This window comes from Coccinella septempunctata, chromosome 6 (assembly GCF_907165205.1).
Source record: "Coccinella septempunctata chromosome 6, icCocSept1.1, whole genome shotgun sequence".
Classification (NCBI taxonomy): Eukaryota; Metazoa; Arthropoda; class Insecta; order Coleoptera; family Coccinellidae; genus Coccinella; species Coccinella septempunctata.
The window spans coordinates 9,788,369-9,804,512 of NC_058194.1; the positions used below are offsets into that span (position 1 = coordinate 9,788,369).

Here is a 16,144-nt window from a genome sequence, read left to right on the forward strand (position 1 = left end):
TGCATTTGAAATAACGAAGTTACATTCGTTTCCGGTTAAACCGGAAGTAGATTCCGCTTGAAAATATTTTGCAATTAAAGTTCATGTTCTCTAAAACGAAAATCCAAAATCTTGAATCTGTATTACAATTCCTTCCTCGAAAACTTCTAATGAAACACTTAAAAAAATCACCCTGTATATATATTCTTTTGAATGCCAGCAATACATTTTAGTTATCAAACAATATAGCATATGTATGAGTTTCAGCAAAGGTTAGTGTAACGGGGTACCATACAATTTGGAGTATGATACAAGAGCTTAGGGAAAAACCTCAGTAAAAAAACCCTGTCTCCCCGCGAGTAGTGTAGTGATGTCAAATTTGTTTACAGAATAAGCTTTTAATACTGAAGGGCTTCCTTTCCATTGACATGAAAATTTCTTTATCCTCTTTCCATTTCAAAATAATAATAATAATACGGCCTAGTAAGGGGAAATGATGATCTTTATTGGCGAATCCAAAAATCTAAACGCCGCCTAGCGGCCAAATCACTAACCTAGAAAGTGAGTAATAACTTGAGTTTAACTTCTTTGGGTTAGATATTTTCATTACATATTCGGTTACCAGTGAACTATATTCAGAAAATTTTTTGGATGTCTGACTAGAAAAATAGGTTTTAAAATAATTTAGCGAGTATTTATATCAGTGTCATTCAGTTGAGAAACTATTTACCAATTTTCACTATAATTTTAGGTTAGGAGATATCTTTGTTCTAGATGAATTTTCTAGTGTTGGACGATTAAGAAAGGCAATGCGGATTTTCATTTCCATGATTTCAATAGTGCCGAGAAATCTGAGCAGAAGAAAGTATATGAGATTAAATTTCTAACATAACTGAAGTTGTACATGCATTACTGGACTTGCAATCTTCAAGAGATGATATGTTGGGAACATTTCAAATGAAAAGTAGTGATTTGACTTGGAATTTTGCAAGCAGTTGAAAGTGATCAATAATTAAACCGTTCGACAAGAATTTCAAATTTCGTTAATGAAATTACAACTGTAGAATTAATTTTCAGGCGGTCTTGTTGAGTTGGTTGTAATTGCTGGAAAATAATTTCTGTGTTGACATTTTGAACTGCATAATATGTTTTCATCCAAATAAATTATCTCAAATATTTACATTCATTTATTTCCACAAATTACATAATTCATGTGAGTGTGATGATAGAATGAAATCTTCTGGATATAAGTTCTTGTAAAATCTTCATCAAACGACACCAACATGTTCAGGAAAGTTCTGGAGGAACCCGAGCACAACCAATAATCCCATAATTATTCACTACCTTTACAAATATCTCTATAATCGAATAAAATCTACGATAACATTGCTTTCACAATAGAGTTTTCACGATGATTACTCTTCTTCCGCCATGTTTGTTGACAAGTCGCAGCGCCCTCATCGGTAGTTGGATTCGCCAATAGGTCCATTCAATGATTCTCGAACGACTGGGCCAATAGGCATCATCTCTGACAGCACTGTTCAGGAACCACAGAACACTAATATATTGGAACCAGAGAGAACTATATCTCTGATTGGAACAGACGGTATATCTCTGCCCTGGATATATATCGATAATTTTCTTAAAAAATATCGATATTTCGATAAATCGATATTTTTCGCCCATCCCTACTTGTTTGATTTGATCATTGAACTCTATGGGAACCATAGAGTTCAATGGATTTGATTTGATATTCTGTATTCTGTCTCTGTGGTTGTTTCCATAGGATGTCTCTCCCATAGAGAAAGGGAAAGATATGGAGGGTAGACCCTCCATAGGGAAAGAGGAGAGTAGTCAATTCAGTGTTATTCATGGGCGACACGTTTAGTGGCGCCCCCCTTGGCTACTGGAGAAACTAATCCGAAAAAATTTGCGCGGGAAATTCAAATAACGGCCTCGTTTTTGAAATAATATTTACCAAGTTCGAAAAATACACTCCGTCGCCTCTCTCTACTCCTATTGTTCTTTTTATCGAGTTTAGTGGGAAAGATTCGATTAAAAGAACGATAGGAGTAGAGAGAGTCGATGGAGTGTATTTTTCGAACTTGGTAATTATAGATTTTTAGACACATCATGAAATAGTGTAATAAAATAGAAAATCAACTGAAATAAATATATATTCATGAAAATATTAGAAAATTACATTTGTATAGAAAAAATATTGGCGAATCCAACTACCGATGAGGGCGCTGCGACTTGTCAACAAACATGGCGGAAAATGAAAATGAGTAATCATCGTGAAAACTCTATTGTGAAAGCAATGTTATCGTAGATTTCATTCGATTATAGAGATATTTGTAAAGGTAGTGAATAATTATGGGATTATTGATTGTGCTCGGGTTCCTCCAGAACTTTCCTGAACATGTTGGTGTCGTTTGATGAAGATTTTTACAAGAACTTATATCCAGAAGATTCATTCTATCATCACACTCACATGAATTATGTAATTTGTGGAAATAAATTAATGTAAATATTTCAGATAATTTATTTGGATGAAAACATATTATGCAGTTCAAAATGCCAACACAGAAATTATTTTCCAGCAATTACAACCAACTCAACAAGACCGCCTGAAAATTAATTCTACAGTTGTAATTTCATTAACGAAATTTGAAATTCTTGTCGAACGGTTTAATTATTGATCACTTTCAACTGCTTGCAAAATTCCAAGTCAAATCACTACTTTTCATTTAAAATGTTCCCAACATATCATTTCTTGAAGATTGCAAGTCCAGTAATGCATGTACAACTTCAGTTATGTCAGAAATATAATATCGTATACTCGTATACTTCTGCTCAGGTTTCGAGGCACTATCAAAATCATGGAAATGAATATTCGCATTGCCTTTCTTAATCGTCTAACACTAGAAAATTCATCTAGAACAAAGATATCTCCTAACCTAAAATTATAGTGAAAATTGGTAAATAGTTTCTCAACTGAATGACCCTGATATAAATACTCACTAAATTATTTTAATACCTATTTTTCTAGTCAGACATCCAAAAAATTTTGTGAATATAGTTCACTGGTAACCGAATATGTAATGAAAATATCTAACCCAAAGAAGTTAAACTCAAATTATTACTCACTTTCTAGGTTAGTGATTTGGCCGCTAGGCGGCGTTTAGATTTTTGGATTCGCCAATACAGAAAATTAACCGAAATGAATATATAATAGAAATATTTGACAATAACAACTATAATTACAATATTGTACAGGATACATTATATAAAGGAACTGATCTTGTAAACAGTTGAATGGATAAATAATATGGGCCAAACTAAACACAAAAACTGAACTTTGATATACATGAATAACTGAATTTGATGGATTCAGGCTTTATTTCTATGTAGTCATATCATATTGTATATTATCGTAATACTTTTTTACAATTATTAGAGAAATACATACCATACTCCAATTAATCATGAACAACCGAGTCCACATGTTCTTCACATGTAAACCAGAAAAATGTTACATGCGACTTTGAAAATAATTTCAACTTAGGGGTTATCGATGCAATATGTCCAAATGGCGGTACAATATGCCATTCTCATCATTATCATAACTCTTGATAGATTTAGAAATGGTCAAATATCAAATTATTGCAGTTTTATATGATGTAATAATAACAGTTCGAAAAGCAGCAAACATATTTCCCGGAGGATCCCCTAGATTGAGACTTCTAGTTCTCAAAAACTTGAATCCCTGGTCCCTACAACTTTTGTGTGGCATTCATTGTTTAAAGCCATCCAGACTTGAAAGCCATCCAGACTTGAAAGCCATTTGAGTCTTTCTTGTTTCTTCTGGGCATGGGATCTGAAAAAATATTCTATATTTTGGTATCCAAAAAATCAATAACATTTCGCAATTTTGTAAAATCAAGCAATACATAATTTTAATTGATTATAGAAATAGAAATATATACAAAAACTCACCATGTGTTCAAAGGCAAACAATTTCTTTTTCGGGGAATAAACAAAAATCTCCAAATACTTTTTGCATTAAACAAAACAAACTCAGACGGAATGACGGAAATCAGCTGACCTGAGTTCTGTCCTAGATTACAGATTTCTTTCATCCGCATCCACTAGTTCTTGAACTGGCCACTGGCCACCAAACACTAGCGCCATTTCCGAGCGGTGTGAAGTTGGCTGACAATTTCTAGCTGACAGAATCCCGAAGATACCCGAAGCGGCGACGGCCGCCAGTGGCGTACCCCTACTATTATTTTCGCCGAAAAATCGCTTCTGCATTACGAAATGAGATTAGTAGTGGAAATAATATAAATATTTGATGTTTGGCATATATAAATTTGATAATTCGAACAATTCGTTGGAAAAATGAATTTGTTCGATATAATTTTTCGATCAATTGAACTGAAATCGTCTAGGCGCGAAGTTTAATCTATATAACTTCTATGTTTTTATCAGTTTCAAGATGAGATTTTCACTCAGATGATGGTCAACTATTCAGGATTCATAATCCGTAAAAAACTTTACTTGCACCCCTTGCAAATTACCCTTTTTCGACCCTTTTCCGTATAAAACACCGAATTTGCGCTAGGAAGCGCGCAGTCAGCTGACCATAACTTCTATGTTTTTATCAGTTTCAAGATGAGATTTTCACTCAGATGATGGTCAACTATTCAGGATTCATAATCCGTAAAAAACTTTACTTGCACCCCTTGGAGACTACCCTTTTTCGACCCTTTTCCGTATGAAACACCGAATTCGTGATATAAAGCGGCGCAGTCAGCTGACCATAACTTCTATGTTTTTATCAGTTTCAAGATGAGATTTTCACTCAGATGATGGTCAACTATTCAGGATTCATAATCCGTAAAAAACTTTACTTGCACCCCTTGGAGACTACCCTTTTTCGACCCTTTTCCGTATAAAACACCGAATTCGCGATATAAAGCGGCGCAGTCAGCTGACCATAACTTCTATGTTTTTATCAGTTTCAAGATGAGATTTTCACTCAGATGATGGTCAACTATTCAGGATTCATAATCCGTAAAAAACTTTACTTGCACCCCTTGCAGACTACCCTTTTTCGACCCTTTTCCGTATAAAACTCTGATATATACAGATTCGATAATAAAATTGGTGCGTTATTAATTAATTAATTTATATTACAATATCTCTAGATGACCACCTGCGAACTAGGGAAATTCAAAACACGTGTGCGCCTTCTTCCTATTGGATAGAAAGGGGCAATCTTGACATATCTGATTTACGACATAATGCGCTTGCTTTGAAGATGCCGCTGTGAGCCGTTTGGAATTGGAAGAAAGCTTGTCGTTTTCATGAGGATGGGTAAAACCATATACAGGATGGGCAAAATTCTTTGTCTACTGAGGGAAACTCGAAAACTATGGCAGCTAGAAGATAACGGATGACTCATTCTCGAGCTCTTTTTCAGAGAAACAAAGAACGGTGAAAACCGTTTTTCAGTTATTAGCAAAAAATTAAATTTTGACGATTTCGAAAAGTTCTCATAACTTTTTTGTCTTTGAAGTTACAGATCTGAAACTTGAACAATTTACAGGCCCTTTTTAAGCAGAATCCACTGACAAGCACCAAATATTTTTTCATTTCGAAACATTAGGCGAACTTTCGTTTTTTTAAATGCAAACTTTCAATGAATTTGTCATTTTTGAGTGGGAAAAAAATGTTCTGTTAGTAGACTCTTCGTATAAAAGTGACTAAGAAGGTTCAAGTTTTCATATCTATTGTAGGCTTATTGCTGGTAGATCCCCACAAAATGCCATTCTTTCAAACCTCCTGCACTCCTGCATAGTAAGAATTTTTCTACTCATTCTATACACACAATATATTGTTTTATTCATACACTTAATTTATTATTTTATATATACACCATCCGTTGTTATAATTTTATATAATTATGCTGTTTTAATTACTCATTACGTATGTTCACACTGCTTCTGCAAAAAACTCCCTTGGTCCTGCTATATTTATAGTTTATATTAACGATCTGCGTGATTATGTTCCTGAAGTCAAGACCTTGCAATTTGTTGATGACAATACAGTGGAGATTTGGTCAGAGGATATTGAGTATCGGAGAGGACGCTGAGGTCGGTCTACTTTGCCTGTTTTATCCGTTGCTTACATGTGGTCTATCAGTTTTTTTTTTAATATTAATTGCATTTCAAAGGGGACGAAATGGTATATATGTCGAAATGGTACCTGTATATGTGTCAGAATCAGTTCGAAAAACTTAGTATTGAAGGAATAATTCTTTTCTTTCTTCTCTGGACCCAATTAAACTTGTAACTTTCGGAGCTAATTTCGAGAAATTATTATAAATGGACTTTTCGTGTGAAGGGTCTTGAATTTTTCCCCAATCTCGTTCATATTTCTCAATTCATAATGCTTTTCATAAAGAAACTCCCGGTTTTTTACTTCTGTTTAAAGTTGAAACATATTCTTGCGAAGTCATCCGTCATTCACGAACGGGTTCAATGAATGAACAGAAAAATGATGAAACCATTATTCAGCTTCAAAGTTCCTAGCCCTAGCTATATGGAGGGTAGTCTCTACCCTCAATACCTAGCTATTAGATCTTTACTTTGAAAGAAGTTGCCTGTATTTCTATCTTCAGCGTGTTTACTAATAACTTTAATGAAATGCAATGAAATGTCAACACAAATGAATAGTTATGCATGAATCCGGAAAATCTTTCTAACCTGTACATATGACGAAACACCTCTGGAGATATTCTAGGAGGGAGAGAGAGAAATTAAATTTATTGATTTGACAATCAAACGGCTATCGACCGGAGTCTTCCAGCCAGTTAAATACAGTATTGTTTCACATGAAGCTTATTGTAAACTATTGGGAGGTAATGATTATTTTTATGGTAATGATTTCAGATGTGTGGCAAAGCTGGTAACTTTGCCTTTGGTGCAAACTCTCTATTGTAGTGGTGTATCAATGGTTCGATTATGTTGATATTGTGTTGGTTAGCGATGAATTTTTTGTCGAGTCTTTGCATTCTTTCCAGTATTGGTTCTACTTCTGTTATCTGGTATAAAAGTTCATTGGGTGGGTTGTGGAGTGTGTTGTTGGGATGTCTTAGTTTTGTAATTTTTCTAGGAGGGTGTATTTATATTGCAAGATTTGCTCATTACATGTAAATTAGCATAACTGAAGTCGGTCACGACTACTTTAAATACTGGCCACCTATTATGTTCTTCACAAAATACTCTAAAATCAGAGCCGCCGCCAGACATTTTGCGCCCCGGCAAAATAAAACTTCGCCGCCCATGCAAAATGTTATTTTGGCACCTTGCTGTGACTATATTGAGTTTAAGTACATAATTCTTTATGGAATAACGTACAACCTGTTCAAATTGTAGATATTTAGAGATCAGTCTTTTTTATAAATTGAGTAAATGTTGAATCTAAAAAAAGGATAAGAAAAAAGGAATACAAAAGGTTGGGCTATATATCTACTAACAACGCCGGCGCCAGTAAAATATATACAGTGAAACGTTTGAAAATTTCAAATTATAAACTACACCGATATAGAGATATATAAAAATCTACAACAGTCTCAATTCTTATAAACACGATGTACTATTGTCAAGGATTATTTATGAGTAGAATGCGGCATCTTTGATCGTTTTCCATTTGCCGGTATTCCCCTTGTTTCTGGTTGAAATGCATTTCATTCGGTACTTTGAGAATATATGTGAATTGTTTGGCGACCAATCGCAAAAAGCCGCGTTTTCGATTTCGCCCTAATAATTAACAATGTTCTTCTTTTCGATTTTGAAGAAAAAAATTTTTTTTATTAAAAATTGGTATCGTTAAAGAACTGTTTTGCCGCCCCCAGAATGTGCCACTCCGGCAGGGTGCCTGGTTTTCCGGTCCTGACGGCGGCCCTGTCTAAAATCATTGAAGATTTTAAAATATTTTTTCACGAAATGATGCGAAGATATCATTTCGAAAACGAGAAATACAATACAAAAATACTCTCTTCATTCTTTCAAGAAATTTGGGCTTTCTAACAACGACGAACATATAAAATTATGAGTTCATTTTTCGACTCGCTTTCAATTACGCCGAACAATTCTTTGCTCTAAAGTTTTACGTTGAATGGCAAACAAACTTCTTGAATGTATTCTCCGTGATCTATTTGCCTTTCTATCAAATCTATTATAATATATCATGTTAATTTCTATCCTTGTATGCAATCGCTTCGGATTTAATTTTCCTCACAGTTATGCATTCGATTTTATAGACTCCAAGTTCACTGATTTTATTGGAGATTTTTTTGATTCAAAAATAGTTTTCCTTTTATACTCAAAAGTTTGTTAAAAAATTCTCTTTTTTGCATCTCTCTCTACGCTACTCCTCTGACACACAAAATTATTGGCTAAAATTAAACGAAGAATGACTTTGTAATTCTCTAAATGAGGATAATGAATTATTTGCAACCATAATTGTTTCCTTCGCATATGGCCTAGATTTTAACGCAGCCTTTTTTCCTATACTTGGTATATCTGACTACTACGCTGCCAACATTATTGACATATCGGTTTATACGATTTTTTTAATGATAGGGATAAAATAATTTGTCTAGCTTATTAGCCACGAAAACTATCTGAGATATATTTGCATTAGCGAAGACCTTTGAAATGTCTATTCCGTTGTTCCATCATTAGAAATTTTTGAATTATTCACAATCTACAGGATGGGCAAAATTCGTTGTTTACTGAGGGGATCTAGAGAACTGTAGCAGCTAGAAGAAACGGATGACATATTCTCGAGATCTTTTTTCATAACTCATCCAAATCTGAAAACAGAAACGGCCTATCTATTCTAGATTTTGAGTTATGAACAAAAATTGGGATTTTGTCGATTTAGTAAAGTTCTCATAACTTCTTTGTGTTTGAAGATACAGATCTGAAACTTGAACCTTCTTAGTCACTTTTATACGTAGACTCTACTGACAGAACCTTTTTTCCCATTCATGCAAAAATGACAAATTCATTGAAGGTTTGCATTTAAAAAAACGAAAGTTCGCCTAATGTTTCGAAATGAAAAAATATTCGGTGCTTGTCAGTGGATTCTGCTTGAAAAAGGGCCTGTAAATTGTTCAAGTTTCAGATCTGTAACTTATTCAAAGACAAAAAAGTTATGAGAACTTTTCGAAATCGTCAAAATTTAATTTTTTGCTAATAACTGAAAAACGGTTTTCACCGTTCTTTGTTTCTCTGAAAAAGAGCTCGAGAATGAGTCATCCGTTATCTTCTAGCTGCCATAGTTTTCGAGTTTCCCTCAGTAGACAAAGAATTTTGCCCATCCTGTATATGGTTTTACCCATCCTCATGAAAACGACAAGCTTTCTTCCAATTCCAAACGGCTCACAGCGGCATCTTCAAAGCAAGCGCATTATGTCGTAAATCAGATATGTCAAGATTGCCCTTTCTATCCAATAGGAAGAAGGCGCACACGTGTTTTGAACTTCACTAGTTCGCAGGTGGTCATCTAGAGATATTGTAATATAAATTAATTAATTAATTGATAACGCACCAATTTTATTATCGAATATGTATATATCAGAGTTTTATACGGAAATGGGTCGAAAAAGGGTAGTCAGCAAGGGGTGCAAGAAAAGTTTTTTACGGATTATGAATCCTGAATAGTCCACCTTCATCTGAGTGAAAATCTCATCTTGACAGTTGAAAAAACATAGAAGTTATGGTCAGCTGACTGCGCCGCTTTATATCGCGAATTCGGTGTTTTATACGGAAAAGGGTCGAAAAAGGGTAGTTTGCAAGGGGTGCAAGTAAAGTTTTTTACGGATTATGAATCCTGAATAGTTGACCATCATCTGAGTGAAAATCTCATCTTGAAACTGATAAAAACATAGAAGTTATGGTCAGCTGACTGCGCCGCTTTATATCGCGAATTCGGTGTTTTATACGGAAAAGGGTCGAAAAAGGGTAGTCTCCAAGGGGTGCAAGTAAAGTTTTTTACGGATTATGAATCCTGAATAGTTGACCATCATCTGAGTGAAAATTTCATCTTGAAACTGATAAAAACATAGAAGTTATGGTCAGCTGACTGCGCCGCTTTATATCGCGAATTCGGTGTTTTATACGGAAAAGGGTCGAAAGAGGGTAGTCTCCAAGGGGTGCAAGTAAAGTTTTTTACGGATTATGAATCCTGAATAGTTGACCATCATCTGAGTGAAAATCTCATCTTGAAACTGATAAAAACATAGAAGTTATGGTCAGCTGACTGCGCGCTTCCTAGCGCAAATTCGGTGTTTTATACGGAAAAGGGTCGAAAAAGGGTAGTTTGCAAGGGGTGCAAGTAAAGTTTTTTACGGATTATGAATCCTGAATAGTTGACCATCATCTGAGTGAAAATCTCATCTTGAAACTGATAAAAACATAGAAGTTATGGTCAGCTGACTGCGCGCTTCCTAGCGCAAATTCGGTGTTTTATACGGAAAAGGGTCGAAAAAGGGTAGTTTCCAAGGGGTGCAAGTAAAGTTTTTTACGGATTATGAATCCTGAATAGTTGACCATCATCTGAGTGAAAATCTCATCTTGAAACTGATGAAAATATAGAAGTTATGGTCAGCTGACTGCGCGCTTCCTAGCGCAAATTCGGTGTTTTATACGGAAAAGGGTCGAAAAAGGGTAGTTTGCAAGAGGTGCAAGTAAAGTTTTTTACGGATTATGAATCCTGAATAGTTGACCATCATCTGAGTGAAAATCTCATCTTGAAACTGATAAAAACATAGAAGTTATGGTCAGCTGACTGCGCCGCTTTATATCGCGAATTCGGTGTTTTATACGGAAAAGGGTCGAAAAAGGGTAGTTTGCAAGGGGTGCAAGTGAAGTTTTTTACGGATTATGAATCCTGAATAGTTGACCATCATCTGAGTGAAAATCTCATCTTGAAACTGATAAAAACATAGAAGTTATGGTCAGCTGACTGCGCCGCTTTATATCGCGAATTCGGTGTTTTATACGGAAAAGTGTCGAAAAAGGGTAGTCTCCAAGGGGTGCAAGTAAAGTTTTTTACGGATTATGAATCCTGAATAGTTGACCATCATCTGAGTGAAAATCTCATCTTGAAACTGATAAAAACATAGAAGTTATGGTCAGCTGACTGCGCCGCTTTATATCGCGAATTCGGTGTTTTATACGGAAAAGGGTCGAAAAAGGGTAGTTTGCAAGGGTTGCAAGTAAAGTTTTTTACGGATTATGAATCCTGAATAGTTGACCATCATCTGAGTGAAAATCTCATCTTGAAACTGATAAAAACATAGAAGTTATGGTCAGCTGACTGCGCGCTTCCTAGCGCAAATTCGGTGTTTTATACGGAAAAGGGTCGAAAAAGGGTAGTTTGCAAGGGGTGCAAGTAAAGTTTTTTACGGATTATGAATCCTGAATAGTTGACCATCATCTGAGTGAAAATCTCATCTTGAAACTGATAAAAACATAGAAGTTATGGTCAGCTGACTGCGCGCTTCCTAGCGCAAATTCGGTGTTTTATACGGAAAAGGGTCGAAAAAGGGTAGTTTGCAAAGGGTGCAAGTAAAGTTTTTTACGGATTATGAATCCTGAATAGTTGACCATCATCTGAGTGAAAATCTCATTTTGAAACTGATAAAAACATAGAAGTTATGGTCAGCTGACTGCGCGCTTCCTAGCGCAAATTCGGTGTTTTATACGGAAAAGGGTCGAAAAAGGGTAGTTTGCAGAGGGTGCAAGTAAAGTTTTTTACGGATTATGAATCCTGAATAGTTGACCATCATCTGAGTGAAAATCTCATCTTGAAACTGATAAAAATATAGAAGTTATGGTCAGCTGACTGCGCGCTTCCTAGCGCAAATTCGGTGTTTTATACGGAAAAGGGTCGAAAAAGGGTAGTTTGCAAGGGGTGCAAGTAAAGTTTTTTACGGATTATGAATCCTGAATAGTTGACCATCATCTGAGTGAAAATCTCATCTTGAAACTGATAAAAACATAGAAGTTATGGTCAGCTGACTGCGCCGCTTTATATCGCGAATTCGGTGTTTTATACGGAAAAGGGTCGAAAAAGGGTAGTTTGCAAGGGGTGCAAGTAAAGGTTTTTACCATCGAGATAGAATAATAGAGAGAAGTCATCAATTCCCTTAAATGGTATCAGATCCGCCATATTGGTACGAGACTCTGACATTTATGAATTTTCTGTCAGTTTTGCGTTTTTTAGAGTTCAAATTTGGTAAAATTTTCAAAATTGCGTTCTAGTTTCTGATTTATATTCCACAATAAAATGGTGTCATGTGCTCTACGCAGTTGTTCCAGCAGAGACGAGGTAGATAAGAAGAAAATCGCAGGAATAACATTTCATAGGTGAGAATGAGTAATAAACAGATCCGTATTCGTAATTCTTTCATTTCTATCTTGATAATCTGATAGTAATGTATATTATTATCGTCTGAATTAAAATTGTTTATTTGATATTCGATTAACTTTATTTTAACAGATTTCCTAAAGACCCGGCAAGACGTATATCTTGGGTGAAATTTGTTAACAGAGGAACCTGGCAACCTTCGAATTATGCGGTGCTTTGTTCCAAACATTTTACAGCAGAATGTTTTGATCGGACATCACAAACCTTAGTTCGTTTGCAACGAAATGCGGTTCCCACAATATATGAGGTAGGTATGAAAAATACCTACACGTTTATATGATGATTGATTTTGAGAAAGTAATTTGTTGTTGTGAAATTTTAATTTTTCCTCAAGCCTGAAAGTAAGGAAAATGAGGAATTATACCTTTTTTTGTAAGGGCTATTACTACTATTTCACTTATATATACTAGCTTTTGTATAGGCATATAACTAAATTTCTTTCCATTATAGGATGAAGCAGTTCGACCCCCAAAAATAAGAATTCTTTCTAATATTGTGATTTCACCCCCAACGGAGATTATTGACGCAGTAGTTAACACATCTGCTCTACCAACTATTGAAACTAGTGAACAAAAATCTGATGATTTACCAAGAACTTCAAAACAAATGAGCTCTCTTATAGAGAATTCTCCCAGGAAAAGAAAACTACTCGCAAAACTCCAACGATCTGAAAGAATTAGTGAAAGAAGAAAACAAAAACTTAATTTATTGAGAAGAAAAATTGCACGAAAGGAAAAAAAAATATCAAGTATGTCGGCAATAATAAGGGGTTTGCAGAAAAAAAAATTCATGGACGAAGAAAACTTGGAAGTAATTTCAAGATTAGGAGGCCCTCAGGAGTTTTATCTCCGACAGTATAAGAAGAGTGGCAACAAAGCCTTACCAAAACAATATTCAGAGGAACTGAAGGTGTTTGCCTTAACACTTCATTATTATTCCTCTGCTGCTTACAAGTATGTGAGAAAAACTTTCAATACATGTTTACCTCACACCCGAACCATTTCTCGATGGTATCAGAGCATAAATGGTTTACCTGGTTTTACAAAGGAAGCGTTTGATGCTTTACGTATGAAAGCCAGTACTTCAGGTAACATTATATGCTCACTCATAATTGATGAAATGGCAATTCGTCAACATGAAGAATGGGTAGCTAACCAAGGTAAAGCTTTCGGATACGTGGACATGGGAACGGGTTCACAAGAAAATATTCTAGCTAAGGAATCCTTAGTTTTTTTGCTGAATGCTATAAATGCCAATTGGAAAATTCCAGTTGGATATTTTTTAATAGCAGGCATAAATTCGGAACAAAAAAAAGGTTTAGTTCTTGAATGCCTAAAAAAGTGTTTTGAAGTGGGAGTAAATGTTGTGAGTTTGACATTTGATGGTGCACCAGCTAATATAACAATGGCAAATCGATTGGGTTCGAAATTGAAATATAATTGTTTGAAAACAAATTTCAAACACCCTTCATGTGACCAAGAGGTGGTTGTGTTTTTAGATCCTTCACATATGATAAAGTTAGTACGTAACACACTGGGAGAAAAATTATCATTTGTGAATGGTCAAAATGAACTGATTGAATGGAGGTATTTCAAGCAGCTACATGAGTTACAACAAGAGGAGTCATTTCATCTGGCTAATAAATTGAGGGCAGGACATATCAACTTCTTCAAGCAGAAAATGAAGGTTCGACTTGCTACTCAAGTTTTCAGTGAAAGTGTAGCAACTGCTATGAAGTTTTGTAGAGAGGTATTATTCTTGGAAAATTTCAAGGATGCAAGTGCCACTATTGAATTCATAGAAGTCATGAATAATTTATTTGATATTTTAAATTCAAGAAATCTTCTACAATGTAACTTCAAAAAACCACTTTCGAGAAATAATTTTTCCAAAATTTCGAGTTTTTTGGACAGGGCAGATGCATATATTAGTGGGCTCAAAACATGTGCAAATGGTCCATTGATGTTAGAGAGTAATCGACACACTGGATTTTTAGGACTAAAAACATGTATACAAAGTACTAAATTTTTGTACAATCATTTGATCAGCAAGGATGAAAGACTCAAATTTTTACCTATGTATAAGGTGTCACAAGATAGTTTAGAATTGTTTTTTTGCTCAATCCGCTCCCATGGAGGGCATAATAATAATCCTACTGCCAGGCAATTTCAGTCTGCATATAAAAAATTACTAGTGCATGTGGAAGTACGTGACAGCTTCAGAGGAAATTGTATACCTCTTGAAGAACTTACTATTTTAAAATGCAATCCTGTTCATCAAATCAACATAACATCAAGTGAATATTTGGTGTATGGTGCTGATGTAAATACGTTTCAGACTGAAGGCAATGAAAATGATCATGAATATTTACCAGATTTAACGTCACCATACGCTAAATATATCATAACTTACATGGCAGGATATGTTGTGTATTATTTGAAAAAAACAATAGTTTGTGAACAATGTTTTCAATCACTAATAAGTGATGAAAAAGATTCATTTTTGTATTCCTTCATTGATCTAAAAAATAAAAAAGGTCTACAATATCCATCTAAAGATGTTATTTGGATTTGCATGCAGACGGAGAAGGAATTAAAAAATTATGTTTCCTCTGCTGGTTTGAACATCTTACTCGATGTTTTGACAAATAGAATACTGAGAGAATTCACCAACACAAATGTATTCTTAGATTTAGTTGTACATAGTTTAAACCAATCTGTACTTGATAGTCACAGATATTTATTAATTAAAAGTGTTGTTTATAAATATATCAATGTGAGAATGACATATTTAATGAAAGAAAAGCGAAATGAAAAAATTAGTATGAGGCATTATAATAATAAAATTATTTTGTTTAAAGGCCAATAAATCATTTATTTTCACAAATCTTTATTATTTCCCTCCTGTTCATCTGGGTATAATACTAGTAAATATTGTCAAATTTTATTCAGATTTCTCAAAAACTTTGTTTGGGTGCTCACTTTCAAGAAAATACCTATACATCTCATTGAAAGTTTACTTAATCCGACCCTGTGTTTTCCGCCATATTGGTCCCAGACTTAGCCACGCCTAGTGGTACCGTTTTTTTCTAGCACTATTGAATCTCATAGCGTCTCCTCTCTATTCTATCTCGATGGTTTTTACGGATTATGAATCCTGAATAGTTGACCATCATCTGAGTGAAAATCTCATCTTGAAACTGATAAAAACATAGAAGTTATATAGATTAAACTTCGCGCCTAGACGATTTCAGTTCAATTGATCGAAAAATTATATCGAACAAATTCATTTTTCCAACGAATTGTTCGAATTATCAAATTTATATATGCCAAACATCAAATATTTATATTATTTCCACTACTAATCTCATTTCGTAATGCAGAAGCGATTTTTCGGCGAAAATAATAGTAGGGGTACGCCACTGGCGGCCGTCGCCGCTTCGGGTATCTTCGGGATTCTGTCAGCTAGAAATTGTCAGCCAACTTCACACCGCTCCATTTCCGACGGGATTCCAAAAATTCTTAACCTAAAAACGTGTCCCCCGTGTTGCCTATCTATTCGGCAGTCTCTCTTTTCTCTTGTCTCTGTGTCTCTCTCTATGTCTATGGTCTCCATAGACATAATAAAATATTATTAAGTCTATGGATGTCTCTGG

The 16,144-nt window shown here is 34.9% G+C and overlaps 1 long non-coding RNA gene across 1 annotated transcript; it reads right to left on the reverse strand.

The window, feature by feature from the left end:
- Positions 1 to 3,193: 3,193 nt before the first annotated feature.
- Positions 3,194 to 4,059, reverse strand: LOC123315091. The gene is made up of 2 exons (XR_006537914.1): positions 3,979 to 4,059; positions 3,194 to 3,859 (listed from the first exon to the last, which is right to left on the reverse strand). It is a non-coding gene; the product is annotated as an uncharacterized LOC123315091 (long non-coding RNA).
- Between the last annotated feature and the right edge of the window lie 12,085 nt (positions 4,060 to 16,144).